The sequence below is a fragment of the Diabrotica virgifera genome, chromosome 4 (assembly GCF_917563875.1).
Source record: "Diabrotica virgifera virgifera chromosome 4, PGI_DIABVI_V3a".
Lineage (NCBI taxonomy): Eukaryota > Metazoa > Arthropoda > Insecta > Coleoptera > Chrysomelidae > Diabrotica > Diabrotica virgifera.
Genome location: NC_065446.1, coordinates 151,707,025 through 151,723,834, shown reverse-complemented (window position 1 = coordinate 151,723,834; position 16,810 = coordinate 151,707,025). Strand labels below are relative to the sequence as shown.

The 16,810-nt window shown below is 31.9% G+C and overlaps 1 protein-coding gene across 1 annotated transcript in view; it reads left to right on the top strand.

Annotated features, from left to right (window-relative positions):
• Positions 1–16,810, top strand: part of LOC114330575 (early growth response protein 1) — a 453,598-nt gene that overhangs the window by 70,323 nt on the left and 366,465 nt on the right. The window contains exon 2 of the mRNA XM_028279963.2: positions 1,400–1,435. The gene's annotated coding sequence lies outside the window, so the exon portion shown is untranslated. The remainder of the gene's footprint in view (positions 1–1,399; positions 1,436–16,810) is intronic.

Below are 16,810 nucleotides of genomic sequence, written 5' to 3'. Positions count from 1 at the left end.
TTAAGGGTTAACGAGTTATAAAATACAGTTAATAATTGAACTGCAGACAGTAAACAACTATTAATCTGATACATAAATCCAATTACATATTTGACAATTCTAAAATTTGAAAGTTCCCCTTCTTCCTCTTTATAAGCAATTCTACTTGTTTCTTGGCGAACTGATACTTCTATGGAAGGTTGTCACTCCATCTTTTTCGCGGTCGGCCGATATTTTTCTACCGATTGGTGATTTATCTTTTGTCAGTTTTGTTACACACGTGTCTCACCCATTCTGCTTATGTGGTTATTCCATTCTTTTTTCTATTTAGTGACCATTCATTTGTATACTGTACGTTACATTTAGAAGAGATCTTCCAATGTCTTCACTCCTCTTTCGACCTCTCAACGTATTTCCTGTAATTTTTCTCAGTAGTCAATTCTTCTCTCAACTCTGGCGTTAACAGTATTATTTGTGTTGTGGTTGTATCGGTTCTTGTTTATGATGCATATGTTACACTGGCTTTATAAATTCTTAACTCCATCTCAGTGTTAATATGTCAGTTTCGCCATATACTGTTATTAAGACATACTGCTAGTTTATTTGCTTTTTGTACTTGATTTCTCACTTCTGTGTACAGGTCTCCGTAGCTTGACAATGTAATTCCAGTAAGTATTTCACTTCCATTGCTTGTTTAATACTGATACCTCAATTTTTATTTTACATCTAATTGGTTCTTATGTTAAATCTGTGGACAAATGTTAGCAGACTATCTTCGTATTGGGCTATCAATATTGGGCTATCAATATTATCGTCTGCGTAACAGAGTATCTTTACTTCTTTGTTTCCCATTCTGTATCCTCTTCGTTCGTTGACGATTTTGATGTTTTCATTCATGATGAAATTCAAGAGCATAGAGCTCCTTATCTTATTCCGCTACCTGTGTCTATAGGTTCTGTAAGTTGTCTATCCATCTTCGCTTCCAGTTTTTTGGTAGATGTTTCCAATAGTTTTTATGATATCTATGTGCACTTTTCTATTATAGAAGATGGATTAGATTTTTGAGTCGTACTGTGTCAAATGCTTTCTTCAAGTCAATCAGACATAGAACTGCTGGTCTATTATACTCTAGTAATTTCTCAGTTCTAGAAAGCTTGAGAAGGTCGAGGCCCTCTAAGGGCTGTAGCACCAAGATGATGATGAATTTCTCAGTAATTTGCTTTATGACGAATATTTCATCTGTACACGGTACAGTACACGATCTTCCCGTACGAAATCCCTGTTGTTCATTTGCTAAACTTATCATCTGACTAATTAGTTCTTTTATAATTTTTGGTTGTATGTTTTAGGGTAGTATTTATCAAGTTGATACCTGATGTATTGTAAATATGTAATTGTAAATTTATTTTTTGTTTTGCAGGTCTAGCAAGTTTTACCTTCTTAATATATTTATGAGGTAAGTTTTTATGCATTTCAAGTAATAACATACAATACCTAATAGATTTTTTATGGGACTCTCTGATTTTGATTTTTTGTTCTATAAGTATTTTTTTGTCTTATATTGTTAGTAAAATATTATAAAGTAACAAAACTATAACTATAATTACTTTTTTATATTTACAATTTAATATGTTTAATCTCTACCTATTCATATATGTATACTCGTATAATAATGTAATCAATTCATATAATCAATCGTAGTCATGGGCGTCGTTTGGGGGGCAAGGGGGAGCAAATGCCCCCTTGCAAGAGGTAATAAAAAAAAACAAAAAACTGTTTCGAAAATGTTTTTAAGACATTTGGTAAAAGATGGCAACGTCGCAACGTTGTCACCAAAGAACACTCAAGAAACTCCTAACGGTCGCACTTCGTAGCGCAGCATTGCATCATAGATCACTAATCAGTTGCTTCTTGTTCTAAGGCTACGGCTCCACGGGCGAGAAATTGACGCTAGCAGTAGCAGTAAAATGAACTTAAGGTTCCGCGGAACGGAATGGGAATAGCCGAACTGAACCGACTACAGGACTTGTGCGTAGTCGGTTCAGTTCGGCTATTCCCATTCCGTTCCGCGGAACCTTAAGTTCATTTTACTGCTACTGCTAGCGCCAATTTCTCGCCCGTGGAGCCGTAGCCTTAATGTACTCTACTGCCCACGTTGTATACTGACTGCAGACTGCTGTTCATATAAGTTATCGTCGAATATTATAAACGCGTATTTTCTGCATGATTGACAAAAATACAACCTATTATTTGCTTTAATAGTGTTTTCAACATAGCTGAAAAGTATAGCATTGAAAATTTTGAGGCAGAATATTCAACATGGGTATCAATGTGGAAAATGAAGCCAGTGACAATGTCAGAAAATGTAGAATTTATGGAGTTGTTAATCAAAAATTGTGAATATTATCCAGCAATTGCAAAAACCATTAAAATATTTTTATCAATACCACCAACTACTTGTTCAGTTGAACGATCCTTTAGTACTTTGAGACGCGTTAAAACATGGCTTCGATCAACAATGACTGAAAATAGGTTGTCTGGACTTTGTATGATTTCCGTACATCGAAAAATAGTTAAGTCAGATAAGCAAAATATTATTTCCCAAGTTATTAATATTTTTGGCTCTGACAGGCGAAACTTAAAATTCCTCTTTTCAGAATAATAGGTTTTAGTGTCATTTGAAACTATATATTTTGTAAAATTTTGTTTTGCAGCAGCATCAAACAAAACATATTTTGTTTATGGCTACGCTTAGGTTAGGTTAGAATTAGGCGTTTTGTTATGTTTTTACAATACAGTTTTTTTTATTAAGGTAATTTTTATTTTTGTCCCACCCTGGAAAAGTCTGTAACGACGCCCATGATCGTAGAGCATTCAATTCAGACAATGTAAATCTACCCGATTTGTTTTTCTTCTTGTCATTCCTTCACAAAAATGTATTTAGATAAAGTCGACATGATCAATATTTTGACGTATGTGTCAAATCAGCTACCACTGATAAACAAACAAAGCAAAGTCAAACGACAGCAATGGACATGAAACATTGTTGTATTAATTAATGTCAAGTGTAAATTCCCCGTGACTTTCTCTCAGACGATCTATGCCTAAAAATAACTCGGGGAGTAAAATTAATATCAACCAGGACCGCACAACTGATAAATTAATGTAAACGTTCGTTTAAATAGACCTATTTTTTCAATAATAGAATCGGAAATATATAAATATTTGTTACTTTTTACGAAAACAATTGGGGCATTTTATTGGTTCAATGGATCTATTTTTCATAACTAATTATTAAACTTTAAAAGAAAATCCGGTATTATAAAGTATTATAAAGCTAATTTATTTAACTTTTAAAAATACCTCTATTTCTACTCTACAGGGTGTTTCATTAAGAATGTCCAATCTCTGAGTTGAATATTATATACCTGAAAATATTATGAGAGAGAGAGAAAGAGAGAGAGAGAGAGAGAGAGAGAGAGAGAGAGAGAGAGAGAGAGAGAGAGAGAGAGAGAGAGAGAGAGAATTATACTTTATTGATAAAATGTACCGAAAGGCAAAAACTATTTTTGCCCAGTACTTTAAAACTATTTGTCGTATCCTTATCATACTGGGCAGAAAGTGTAGCTACTATACAGCCTACTAAATTATGTTAAATAATCGTTTCTGGCTACTACCAGAAGCGTACGACAGGGGAAAGTGAATGGTTGAGCCTTGCCAAATTCTACGTCACTGACGGAACTGCTATTTCAGCATAATTTTTAGATTTGCCAATACTTTGTATGTAAATAATATACTCTACATTGGTAACGATAAAGTCATTAGTTTTCGAGATATTTGAAATTAAAAATGTAACGGCACAGTTAAGTTTTGATTAGTTTTGATTAACTTATGAAATGATTCATATGATTAATATTTAAAAACCATTTGTAACTAGTAATTTAATAGTATATTATGCAACGAGCATTTAATTATGGTCATTATGAAGAGAGTATGACGGATACGAAATGAGCTGCCTAGCGACGAGTTTCGTATATGATACGAGCTTCATGATGATAGTTAAATGCAAGTTGTATACACGATTTTTTCTATTATCATTCACAACAAAAAATATATTCGAATTCATTAATTTTGTAACCCAAACAAATTAAGTAGTTATATGGTTAAATTAATTATTTTGTTGATACATTTATATTTTCAATATTACAATTATTAAAATGAATTTGAGGAAAAATTTTTAATATCAATATCGCCTTCAGACATTTTCTTGAAAAAATTTAATTTGTAAATTAGTCAGTTTGTTTACATGTTGTGAACTGTCACACTGTATTTGACTCGGCACTGGTCACTGCGCATGTGCCACCTTCATCGCAAATGTCATATCGCAATTCTATTGGTTAACAATCTTTACTGTAATGAAAATCTGTGTTATAATGAAGCATGGGCGCCCATACCCATGGGCAGGGGAGGACGTGCCCCCCTAGATTTTTGGGTGCTTTGAACTATATGCTTATGCTTTATGCTATATGCTTATCCAAAGTATACAAAATATAATATGCAACATTTTCAGGTCTGTCCCCCCTAAAATTTTTATATGGGCGCCCGTGTAATGAAGTTCATTATGATATAGGTAGTGAAATCATAATTATTGATAAATATATTACAGTATGAGAATGAGAATAGAAAAAAAATATATATGGGAGCATGTTTAAACCATAAGAGCGTCTTAAACCTTTTAACAAATCATCTCAACTAGGGATTGTGGATTGAATGAATATCTTTCCAACAAGTTGCAGCATGATGATCTAATAATATCGGCAAACTTTTTATTGCATTTCCATCTGCAATGTTAACACAGTCTTTAAAAATCGTTATGGTACTTATAAAACTGCGACATCTTCATTTTTATTTGAAAATCTAGAAGAACAATTTGAAAAGTTTTCACTTTTAATGGTGCTTTGGGCCTGATTTTGGACAACCACTTGTGCCGTACTTGCAACTAAATTTTTAAATTGCACATTGGTCATCAACAGGAGTACATGGAACAGCAACCTCATATTGTTGCATGGTTACTATCGTAAACGAAGTTTTTTTATTCTGAGCTAAGTGCTGAGATTTCTGTAAACTTAGAAGCACGTATGAGTTTATACTTGGTCATTATATGATATCGAAATTACGTGATAGTGCAAACTGATATTCATATAGCACAATTAAACCAAAATGTTGGAATACTAGCACAACAAGGCAGTTTAAAAGGATATTAAGTTGCAAAGAGTATACACACTCTTCAATCTGGTCACTGTAAGTTACTTTTAAGCACTTAAATTCACAAAACAACAGTCTCACAAAGTCGTGAGAGTTCTGTTCCTTCGCACAAAAGTTACTGATTGATTCTTGTGTTGAGAAGGTCCCACGCAGGAGCGTCATTTGAAATTTTGATAGGGGGGGCAAGCATTATATATACAATACATTTATATGCAAACATAATACAAAATTGATCTATTTTTTGTAAATTTCAGTAATTTTCAGGGTCAGGGGGGGGGGGCAAATGCCCCCCTGCCCCCTATCAAATGACGCCCCTGGTCCCACGTCCCACGTGGGGCGCCAATTGTAAAATTGGATGGGAAATAACCTTGGAAACAGTCTACTTCAATTTAAATATATTTTGGTAAGGTCTGTTCATATTAGATTTAACAACTGAGCACTAACAATAATCAGAGCCTATTTTACTTCAAATCAGTCCCGAGGCACTACACAATTTTCGGGCCCCTAAATTTGATTTAATAATAATAACTTTTTTAAATAAATTGATTTTTTAATAGAAATATAGTAGTATACCAGTTTAAATAAATATGCACTAAAAATTTAAATTTTAAATAAGTTTAAATTTTTGTTAACAATAAATACAATTTAAAAACAATTATACGTTGTTTATTATTACAGTCATACAGGTTGAAGGTTGACATTTTTTAAGATACTCAACTAAAATTTAAATTTTAATCGCGCCCTACTGCGAATCCACAAACAGGGTAATTTTTCTATATTTTACTTCGCGTTAGCTAGATATCGGAAAAAGTTATTTGAAAAAGTACTTTCAAATCTTATTCTAACCACACATACCAAATTGCATGACAAAATTCGCACTTTTAGTTTTTTCAGTATTTGTAGTCAGGACCCTAAAATTCGTCTGTCCCGTGATGCATCTCAGGACAACCAATTTGAAGTTTTAGGATGCTGACTACAAATAATGAAAAAAACTAAAAGTGCGAATGTTGTTATGAAATTTGGTACATGGGGTTAGAATAATATTTGGAACATCTTTTTCAAATAACTTTTTCCGATATTTCCAACGGGAAGCAAAATATCGAAATTTTACCCTGTTTTTGGAGTCGCAGTAGGCTGCGTTTAAAATTTAAATTTCAGCTGAGTATCTTAAAAAATGTAAACATTTAACCTGAATAACTATACAAAACGTCACATTTGTATTTATTTTGATAGCCAAAATGTATGGCTGTCTTCGTCTTAAATGCGACACACTGTATATATGTTATTTCCTTTTGTAAATAATTTGGTTGTTGAACCTTAAAAGGATAGACCGTTCTTTGACAAAAATTTAATGGTTGCTATTGCTGTTATTCGTTGAAAAAGGTTTCTCCAATGTGCCTTTTCTTCTAAATAACTCCATTAATATTACAATTTTTCCTGCTATACTACTTCTCTTGACTAACGTACCAATTGATGAAATATATTCAGGAGATCGCGCGCTCATGTTGAATAACTGTCCTATTATCTTTTTTCAGTCATTAAGAGGGGGATTTACCTTGTAAATATCAGTATTTGAGACGCTTTCGTAGTCCCCCACTTTTAAAACTTATTTTTAACTTTAGGATAACGAAAAAAATATGTAATGTAGGTAAAAGCCCAATCTGTGTTTCTATGGAGAGATTTTTTAAAAATTTTATTTAGTTTTTTCTAAAAAAATTGGTAAAATGTAGGCTTTTTACCCATTTTTCTCAATTTTTTTTAAGGAAACCTAAACAAAATTTTTAAAAACTCTCTCCACAGGAACACAGATTGGACTTTTACCTACATTACATAATTTTTTTGTGAGCCTAAAATCAAAAATATGCTTTAAAAATGGGGGACTACGAACTCTTTGCAATCCAATATTTTGCTTCTATAAAGTGGCTCCGCCGATTGGAAAGTAAAGGAACTAATATTTTTAGAGATAATAAACTCATTCACAGATGTTTGCATTTTACCGGGGAACGATTAAAAATACTTCTTAATTTTTGCCTTTATTTCTATATATCTTTGGTACCTTCATAAGTAATTTTTGTGTTCTCTTTATATAAAATATTTGTATCGCTACGTATATTTGTATCTTATTTAGTTATTAAAATCTGACATTAGTTTTCAAGTTGAAATATTAGCAAATATTCTAATATATAAAAAAGAATTAGTAATTCAATGCAAAAAATAAAATAATTATTAGGAATCACATTTTAATAAATCAAATTAACTAAAAACTAAAATTGTTGTTTTTCTGGTGTTGATTTCAAGATTATTTTTTTATTGCATTAAATTGGCAATAAAAATAGCTTCAAATGAGGAATCACACTTTGAATTTTGTAAGTAACTATTATTTTTCCCTGTAGAATAAAATATTTGCATCTATTAGGTTTAGTGTCTGACAGTGGTATTTTTTTATTACAATTATATCATTATCTTTCCTGTATTTGAGCAGTAGTATTTTTCGGACTTATCTTTGTATTTTTGTGTTTTCGAGTGTTATTTTGATATTTTTACGATGCCTCTTCGAAAAAGTGCCAAAAACGATTATGGATGTCGTCTAAAAGAGTATCAACGCGATCCCTAAATCGCAAGCGTCAGAAGATATTAAAAGTAAGTAAGAAAAAAGAAAGTAGCGAATAAATTCATATATTACTCAGGTTGTTTCATAAAGAGTTGACTAACTTTAGAGCTATTAGCAACGTAACTATATGTATACAGTGTGTCCCAAAAGTGTGAAATAAATTCATTATTTTCTAAACTATAAATATTTTCGGGAAACATTATATACCTATAACAATTTAGTAGATAAGTAAGTAAGTATCTACTTAAGTAATTAAAATACCCTTCAAACGAGGTAAAGTAATCTTCTTCGCAACTGTGCCAGGAAACGTAATTTTAAGAATTGAAATCAACCTGTTTCAGGTTTTTTCAGGAAAGTTATTCCACACTTTCAGGTCACACTGCATATAACAGTGGTGACAATGGATATCTAGTGAGATATTTCAGATTTTATTGGTTTTCGAAGGGACTATTTTAATTAATATAAGTAATTATTAATAATCACAGTTGAATTGCTTATTTATTGCAAAATTTAAAGGAAACCCAAAGTTTTATTATTAGACAAAAAGTAATTGGTAGGTACAATACATTCATTTAATTTTTTCTTGTAGTTTTAAAAATAGAAATTATACCCAGGTTTAGCTTTGCAGAGTTAGTCAGGTCTTTACAAAGTACCATATAAAACAAAATGGACACAATGAAACGCCCTATATAAAATTTATGCGATTGTAAAAATCTTATTGTCTATGAAAATGAATTCTATCAAAGTAAAATGGAGAAATTATTGATACAAAATAAGGTTATTTCAGGATAGAGCTTCAACATCTGGACAATTACAACTTCTAGAAGTTGAGGACGATTTGAATTTGCAACATAATAATATGGCAAGTTCTACTCCTGCTATTGAGAATTATACCGAAGAAAGCAATAATTTTATTGATGTAGATAATGTAGACAATATTTATAATAGTTCAGTAGACAATTATATGGTAGAAGCAGTTTTACGTGGTGTACAATCTCTGAGTGAAAATAAAGTTGATTTTGATAATTCTCAACTCCGACATGAAGAAAATTCAAATAGCGGAGCAAACCTTTTTGAGAATTCAAATAGTGGAACAGACCTTTGTGACAATTCAAATAATGGAACAAACCTTTGTGACATTTCAAATTATGTAAACAAACAACTCAAACAAGTAGTAGTTTCTAATGTTAGTGAAAATATGGACGCTAGTGATACTTTTAATTCCGAACTTAGTCAACTTACAGTTTCTAAAAATGTGAAGAAAAATGAAAAAGTAGACTCTGACTCAAAAATAAACCTCGAAGGACGCAGAATAGTTGATATTCAATATTTTTTAGATTCCCTGGTTTTAATACCAAACCATGCGCCTCACTTTGGATGTTCTCTTCAAAATTTAAAGGTAACAAAAGAAACAAGATTTGGATTAACATCTAAAATAACATTTTAATGTAATATGTGTCTTTCTACTGAGACTGTGACAACAGTTGAAGATTTCGAAGAAATCAATAAAAGTGCTGTCCTTGGCATTACTAACGTTGGGTCAGGATATGCACATTTAAATGAATTCAATTCTTCTTTAAATATACCAACATTATCCTCTAAAACATATAACAAGATACAGGATAACTTATCGGACCTTTGGGAAGAAGCGGTCCTAGAAGAAATGGCAGAAGCTGCCAACGAAGAAAACAGATTAGCAATAGAATGCGGCGAACTAAGTAAAGACGGTATCCCTTTAGTTACAGTCGTTTGTGATGGTGTTTGGGCTAAATGGACCCAAAAAATGGAAGAAAAAATAAAAATATTTTATTTGGAGTATGTTTTTCCTGAAATTGTTGACAGCAGGGTTAACAGGGGAATGGCAATTAGAGATAAAGATAATATTAAATAAAGTGTTATTTTTACTGAATGATTTTTTATTTTTATACCCAAGATGGTCAAAACGGACATGTAAGTCGTGTTTTCTAATTTTGAATTTTTAGGACATAAAAACAAAAAACTTTAAAAGAGTGTGATTCTCTAAATTCTGTCTTATTGATAGTACCTAATAATTAAAAAAAAAAATAACTTTGTCTTGCCATTACATATTGGTACGTCCTGTAATTTTGAAAATAATTCAACTTTTATCTCTAACTGATTTTAAATTTTGTCATAGATAGGTTACTGTGTATATTTTTCCTGTAAGATTTTTTATAAAAGGCAATAATCCGAAACAATATCTCAATATAAAATCATTTAAGAGGGGGATTTACCTTGTAAATATCAGTATTTGAAACGCTTTCGTAGTCCCCCACTTTTAAAACTTATGTTTAACTTTAGGATGACGAAAAAAATATGTAATGTAGGTAAAAGCCCAATCTGTGTTCCTATGGATAGATTTTTTAAAAATTTTATTTAGTTTTTTATAAAAAAATTGGTAAAATGTCGGTTTTTACCCATTTTTCTCAATTTTTTTTAAGGAAACCTAAATAAAATTTTTAAAAACTCTCTCCACAAGAACACATATTGGACTTTTACCTACATTACATAATTTTTTCGTGAGCCTAAAATCAAAAATAAGCTTTAAAAATGGGGGACTACGAACTCTTTGCAATCCAATATTTTGCTTCTATAAAGTGGCTCCGCCGATTGGAAAGGGGCCGTCCATTAATCACGTGATGTTTTTTTTGGCATTTTTTAACCCCCCCTTCCCCTTGGTGATACATGGTGAGGTTTAAAACTAACCCCCCCCCCACCCCCTATATCACGTGTATTTTTTAGTATCTACAAAAATTCTTCCTTTGTTAATTTTTGTTTTCCGTTAACCCACAATTCATTAAATTCTTTTTGAGCGACACCAGGATTTTTTCCTTTCTTATACTCTGTAAATAGTTATTTATACAGATCACCTAGCTTAGACATTGTGATGAAAAAAGTACGAAGTTAAAAACAGTTTAAACGCATGTATTTAGTGACAAAACAACGTAATAAAACTGACAGGGTTTTGAGAATTTCCAATTCATCATATAGTAGGTAAAACACATGTAAAGACTAAAGGCTCATAAATAAAAAGTCGGAGAGGTCGACAGTCCCGGTTAGTATTCCTATTTAGTGGAAACATATGCTACATTCACAACAAAACGATTTGAAATGGGTCGCTTCTTATCATAACATTCAACATATTTTGGGTGGAACCAATTTGCTGGGTTGTGGATATTATGAAAGAGAAATGGATTTTTGAAGTTATACTTCTTTACGCGCGATATGAGGGTGAATTTTTATATGTTAAAACCTACGATCCGGGCGCATGCGTATTATAACTTTGTTCTGATTGGATGTTCAAATGACATGTCAAAAATTATTCAATATGTCGGCTGTGGCAAAGTTGTGGTTTGATTATTTATGGTTGTTGCGTTTTGAAATTTGTGTGAAAAGAAACAACAAACAAAAGTTAGTGAATAGTTATACTGCCTTTTTAAATAGTTTTCATATACCTATATTTTTGGGCTTTTGGACTATTTTGGACAAGGAAAAGTCATTCTAATTTGGTAAGTAGTTTTTATTATAATCATATTGTAATTATACATTTGGATTAGGTTGGAATAAATTTATTTTCTCAAGAATGGGGATTTTAGAGAGAAATCCGAAATTAGGTCCGATTTTTATTTTTAAATTATGATTTTTTGGCGTAGATTTATTAATCTGGTAGGTATGTAATGCTTTGATTTACATGCTTAATTTGATTACCAACAAAAGTTCTACCAATCTTCATCTAATATATTGTTTTCTTACTGTTTTGTTATATTTTAATATTTTCTTCCACAAAAATCAAACTACATAATTTGATTTAAATTCAGAATAACTGTCAAACAGTAAAACGTTCAGTTGTCCTATTTTTCCACATGACAAATAATGAGTAATTGGATGAGTGAGTCTAGGCTTCGATTACGAATCAAAGCGTCCCCAAATTCGCGGGTTCGAATCCCGATGCAAGTTTTTATTTTTTTATGCATTTTATGATTGTAAGTATATTTATTATATTATTTTTTTTTCAGAAAATGCGTATTTAAAATTTTTGCCAACAATTGTTATAGTTCAGAAATCATTTTTTCTTTGTGGCATTTTTCAATGTGTTTGTGTGCGTTTTATTCTTTTATTTTTTTTTAATTTTTGGTATTGTCTCAATAAAAATTTTTGGAAAGTAGTAAGTATTAAAATTAGTTTAATATTTAAATAAAATATAAATAAACTGTTTAAAGTACATTATATCAATTTCCTTAAAATCACATAATATGTAATAGAAGTATAACTTCTTACGTGCGTACAAAGTACACACACATTCTTTTTTTTATTAGTTACAGCAATGCCGCTTTCGATATTTGTACGCGTTTGACGAAAAAATAAATACACGTAACGGGTTAAGTATCGGGCATTTTCCGAAAAAAAAAATACACGTGATATATTACTACCCCCCTCCCCCCCCCCCCACCTCCTTGTGATGTTTCGTGATTTTTTATGGACCCCTCCCCCCCTTTCGAGCATCACGTGATTAATGGACAGCCCCAAAGTACATGACAAGGTAATCCTTATTTCCTTATTATTGTAGACTGTGTAAAATAAGTCTTTAAACTTATTTCAAAGATTTCAAATCCCCTCGTATTTATTATACTTAAAGATAAGGGAGATTATTTTATTGTATGAAAAATAATTTATAGTATTTACGCTCCGCCCATCAGTAGCAAAATATCTACCTCCGCCTTTACCGAATCCCCGCAGGTCTTGCTCTTGATAAGGTAAATCCCCCACTTAAGTATACCTATCGAAAGTTAGAAAAATAATAATTTTCGTGGAAATCAGTTTACAAACGTAACTAGGCTACATTTAGGACTGTACACTAACCACTCATGAAGAATTTTTCTCCATTAGTTTTCACGTCATAAAAAATTGCACTTTGCAAATGTCTGGTTTTATTATTATCCAGTTGTGTAACACATTCAGTAATATTATCAATGTATTGATTCGGTCGATTATTTGTATTTGAGGCCTATATAGAATCAAAACCGGCTAGATCCATGTTTTGAAAATTTTGAAAATTTAAATTAAAAAAACTTTAAAAATGTAAATTTTCCAAAAACTATCAGGCATTTCTCAGTCAAAGGGGCATCAATAAATATCATAAAATGGCACACTAATTTGTCATTTTTCTGCATGCCCCTTACATCTTCAGAAATTTGTACTTTTAGTTTGGATTTACATAGCGGAACGACAAATTTAGGACTTAGTAGGTTTTGATTCTGATGTGCTCATTTCTAAGATATTGTTGAAATTTAAGATTTACCTAAATGTTTTGGTCAATCCCCTGTATCACTAGGAAAAGAGTTATTTACATTGTCGTTTTCTATAGAAGATGACGGAGATGTACTTGTGACAGGTGAAGTCGCTTGAAAATCAACAGTGAAGTCATCATTTTTATCATTTCCTGTTCGTAAAATAAAAGAATTTTAAAAATTTATTTTGTTATTGTAATAAAAATAAAATTTTTTTGGTGATCTTTCCGGGCCCCATTAAAATGCGGGCCCGAGGCAGGTGCCTCACGGGCCAGTGGTAAAATAGGCCCTGACAATAATAGCATATACTGAATAATAGCTCTAGACCTCGGCGGTTACCTGCACTGTCTTTTCGAGCAACTGTGTTTAGCGTGAGTTTCTAGCACTTAGTACCTTAATAGAAATCTGATATATCTCACAATTGGTTAAAAGACAATATGACCATATTTTAATGATAATTATATTAATCAATTTGTATAATCCAACTAATAAAATAAGTGAATTAAGAGAACTTATTCAAAATAACACCATGCTGACATAGTGTAGTTTACCTCCGAGGTCCAGAGTTGAACAAATGGTAAAATTAACTTTTGTCAGTGATTGGCACAAGCACATTCTTATTGTCTCTTCAACAAACCTAACTTCCTGAAATTAACCGCCAAACTGTCCGTGGTTAACTTAAAACGTTCATACCTATTCTCTTTACTCGTTTTGTTTTATCACATCCGGATCGTTTTTGTGGCCCAAAGGGGGAGTATATAGTCACGAGAAACTATTTTTGTAGAGAACTGAAGTCTCTATTAAAAACAAAAATTGAAGAAAAAGATGTTCTGTGTAAAAGGTATATTAGTTTGAAAACCCCAATAAAGGGCTACATTAAAATACAGAACGTTTTCGCTCTAAAGAGAGCATCATCAGTGTTCTAAGCAATCTCTACATGCTAAGCCACCAAAAATACATGGGTTAAAACCCTTAAAATGCCGACCAAAGGTCTTACATTGGCATATTATTTATTAAACCCTGCCGATGGGTGAAATTTAAAAAGGTATACCTCAAGGCACTATATGACTATACCACGAGCATGTGGGTGGTTGAGTTGATTTCTCTGTCTTCACAAAGAGAAAGGTGAAAGCCAATTGAGGTGAAACAAAGAGAAATCAACTCAAACACCCACATGCTCGTGGTATAGTCATATCGTGCCTTGAGGTATACCTTTTTAAATTTCACCCATCGCCAGGGTTTAATAAATAATATGGTAATGTAAGACCTTTGGTCGTAATTTTAAGGGTTTTAACTCATGTATTTTTGGTGGCTTAGCATGTAGACCTTGCTTAGAACACTGATGATGCTCTCTTTAGAGCGAAAACGTTCTGTATTTTAATGTAGCCCTTTATTGTGCTTTTCAAACTAATATACCTTTTACACAGAAGATCTTTTTCTTCAATTTTTGTAATTAATGGTATACAGCCAGCTACAGGAAAAAATTTTCCTTATGTATTCTATTAAAAACAAATATTGGATTTATTCCACAAATTATGCACATTTCAAAATCTTTCAAAAATATGATAAGTACATTTACGTGAGTATTATTAGTCTAATCATGAGAGATTTGGCCTCTAAAAATCACACGAATAAGATGAATTTTGCTGAGAATATCAATTTTGGGACCCCAAAAATGCAAAAATGATTTGGCCACTCCTATCCGTGTTCGTATGATTTTTGGAGATAAAATATTTATCGATGGGACTAATAATACTCTGGCAAATGTATTGTATTTTCACAAAATGTTGAAAAGTGTTTAATTCATTGAAAAATCTTAACATTTGATTTGAATACAGATTTCAGTCCTTTAAAAGTACTGTCTCATGAGTTTTGATGTAAAATAAACAAGTACGAATTCAATAATTTAGAATTTCCCATTGAGTTTCCTATGGCCCGTTTGACGATTCAGCACCCGGTACAAAATTTCTCCATATTGCTATAGATTACGTTTACACAATGGCAAACTACTAACTTTCTCACATAACACACACGGTACGCTGGCGTACGTACTCATCACGAAAGAAATCAATAAAAAAATGTTTGTGAAAAATATTTTATAAGTAATTTCTAACAAATTTTAACAAAGTCTCTCAGTATTAAGTATCGCTAAGTGCTGTCCTGATCATTGTATTTTCACCGCGTCATCAATACTGTTCCCAGTTTCAATTTAAGCACGCAATTAACCGTAGAAAGAATTATCTACGTCTTTCCAGCAAATTATTCTGTAACTGTAAAAACACCATCAGACCCAGACCACAAATACGCCAAAAGATCTTGTTCGTTTTAACGTTGTTTTCGCCTCAGTATTGCATTCTGTTTTGTCTAGTTTAGATATACATAATTACTTTATTATGCGCCAAGTTGTTAATAATTTTTAAAATGTCGCTGTACATTTTAATATCTATTATAAAAATAGGAAAATAAAACAATATAAACATACAGAACACCAACTAAAAATAATAGCATTTAGTTCTAGAAGAATAATAGGTATATTTGTCACCATAGCAATCGTCAATGGCTGGTAAGAAAGGTAACAGCAAACAATGTATCTTCAGAAAATCAGCTGGTAAGTACTGACAGCTCCTAAATGGCCAGGGAAGAATCTACAGCTTCACATGTGCCCACTAAACTAGTTATCAATATCAGATCGTGTCATCATAATTGAAAAATAAAGACCAAAATCCACGAGGAAAAAGTTTTCCTGTAGTTGGCTGTATACCATATGTTACAAAAACGATTAAAATTCTTTATAAAAGGTATACCTTTATAATAACCTAATACATATACCTTTTATAAAGGATTTTAGTGTTTTTTTTTTTAATAAAGACCCTTCCTCGTAGACATTATCCATGTTTAGGACTATTATTAGTTCAGAAAATTGAACGGTTTTACTTAGATACATCAGAGCAAAAATGGGGTGAAACAGGCACCAAGTAGCACAAAACAGAAAAGAATTGAAAACTCATGGAGAGGCCTTTGTCCAAGAGTAGATGCAAACAGGCTGAAGAATAAGAAGACTCAGAAGACTCTTAAAAGCTAAGGACCAAAGACATAGGTAAGGTGAGATGGGATAAAAGAGACATTTTTTGTGTGAACATAGTTTGAGGGTATCCCATGATCCTGAAATTTTATTTTTGTGAAATTTCGTCAAAATTTAACAACGTTTAATCAACCAGACGTGTCTATGGACGAATGTGTAATGCTGTCAGGAATGGAAGTAACATGACAAATGACAATAATATGATCAATAACCGTTTTCATAATTAAGTATATTAATAGTGCAAAATACATTCACAAGCATAATATTCGTCAGGAACTACGGCTAGGTCTGGATCCCGCGTATGAAAAAAAAGTTGATTAATAGCAAGCTGAAAATTTGTTAATAGCTTAAGGGTGTCTATTCGGATAAACTTTGATATATGGGAACATTGGAACAGGGGCAGTTTTAATTGTGGAACAGGTTAAACATTTGGAACGGTCAGACCACGAAAACGGCACATTTATTTTGTCCGACAGAATAGACTTAAACTCTCCGAACAGAGATTAAAGTCTCATGCAAAAATCAGACTGCAATTTATCACCTGTCATAATTCCTGTCATTTGACAT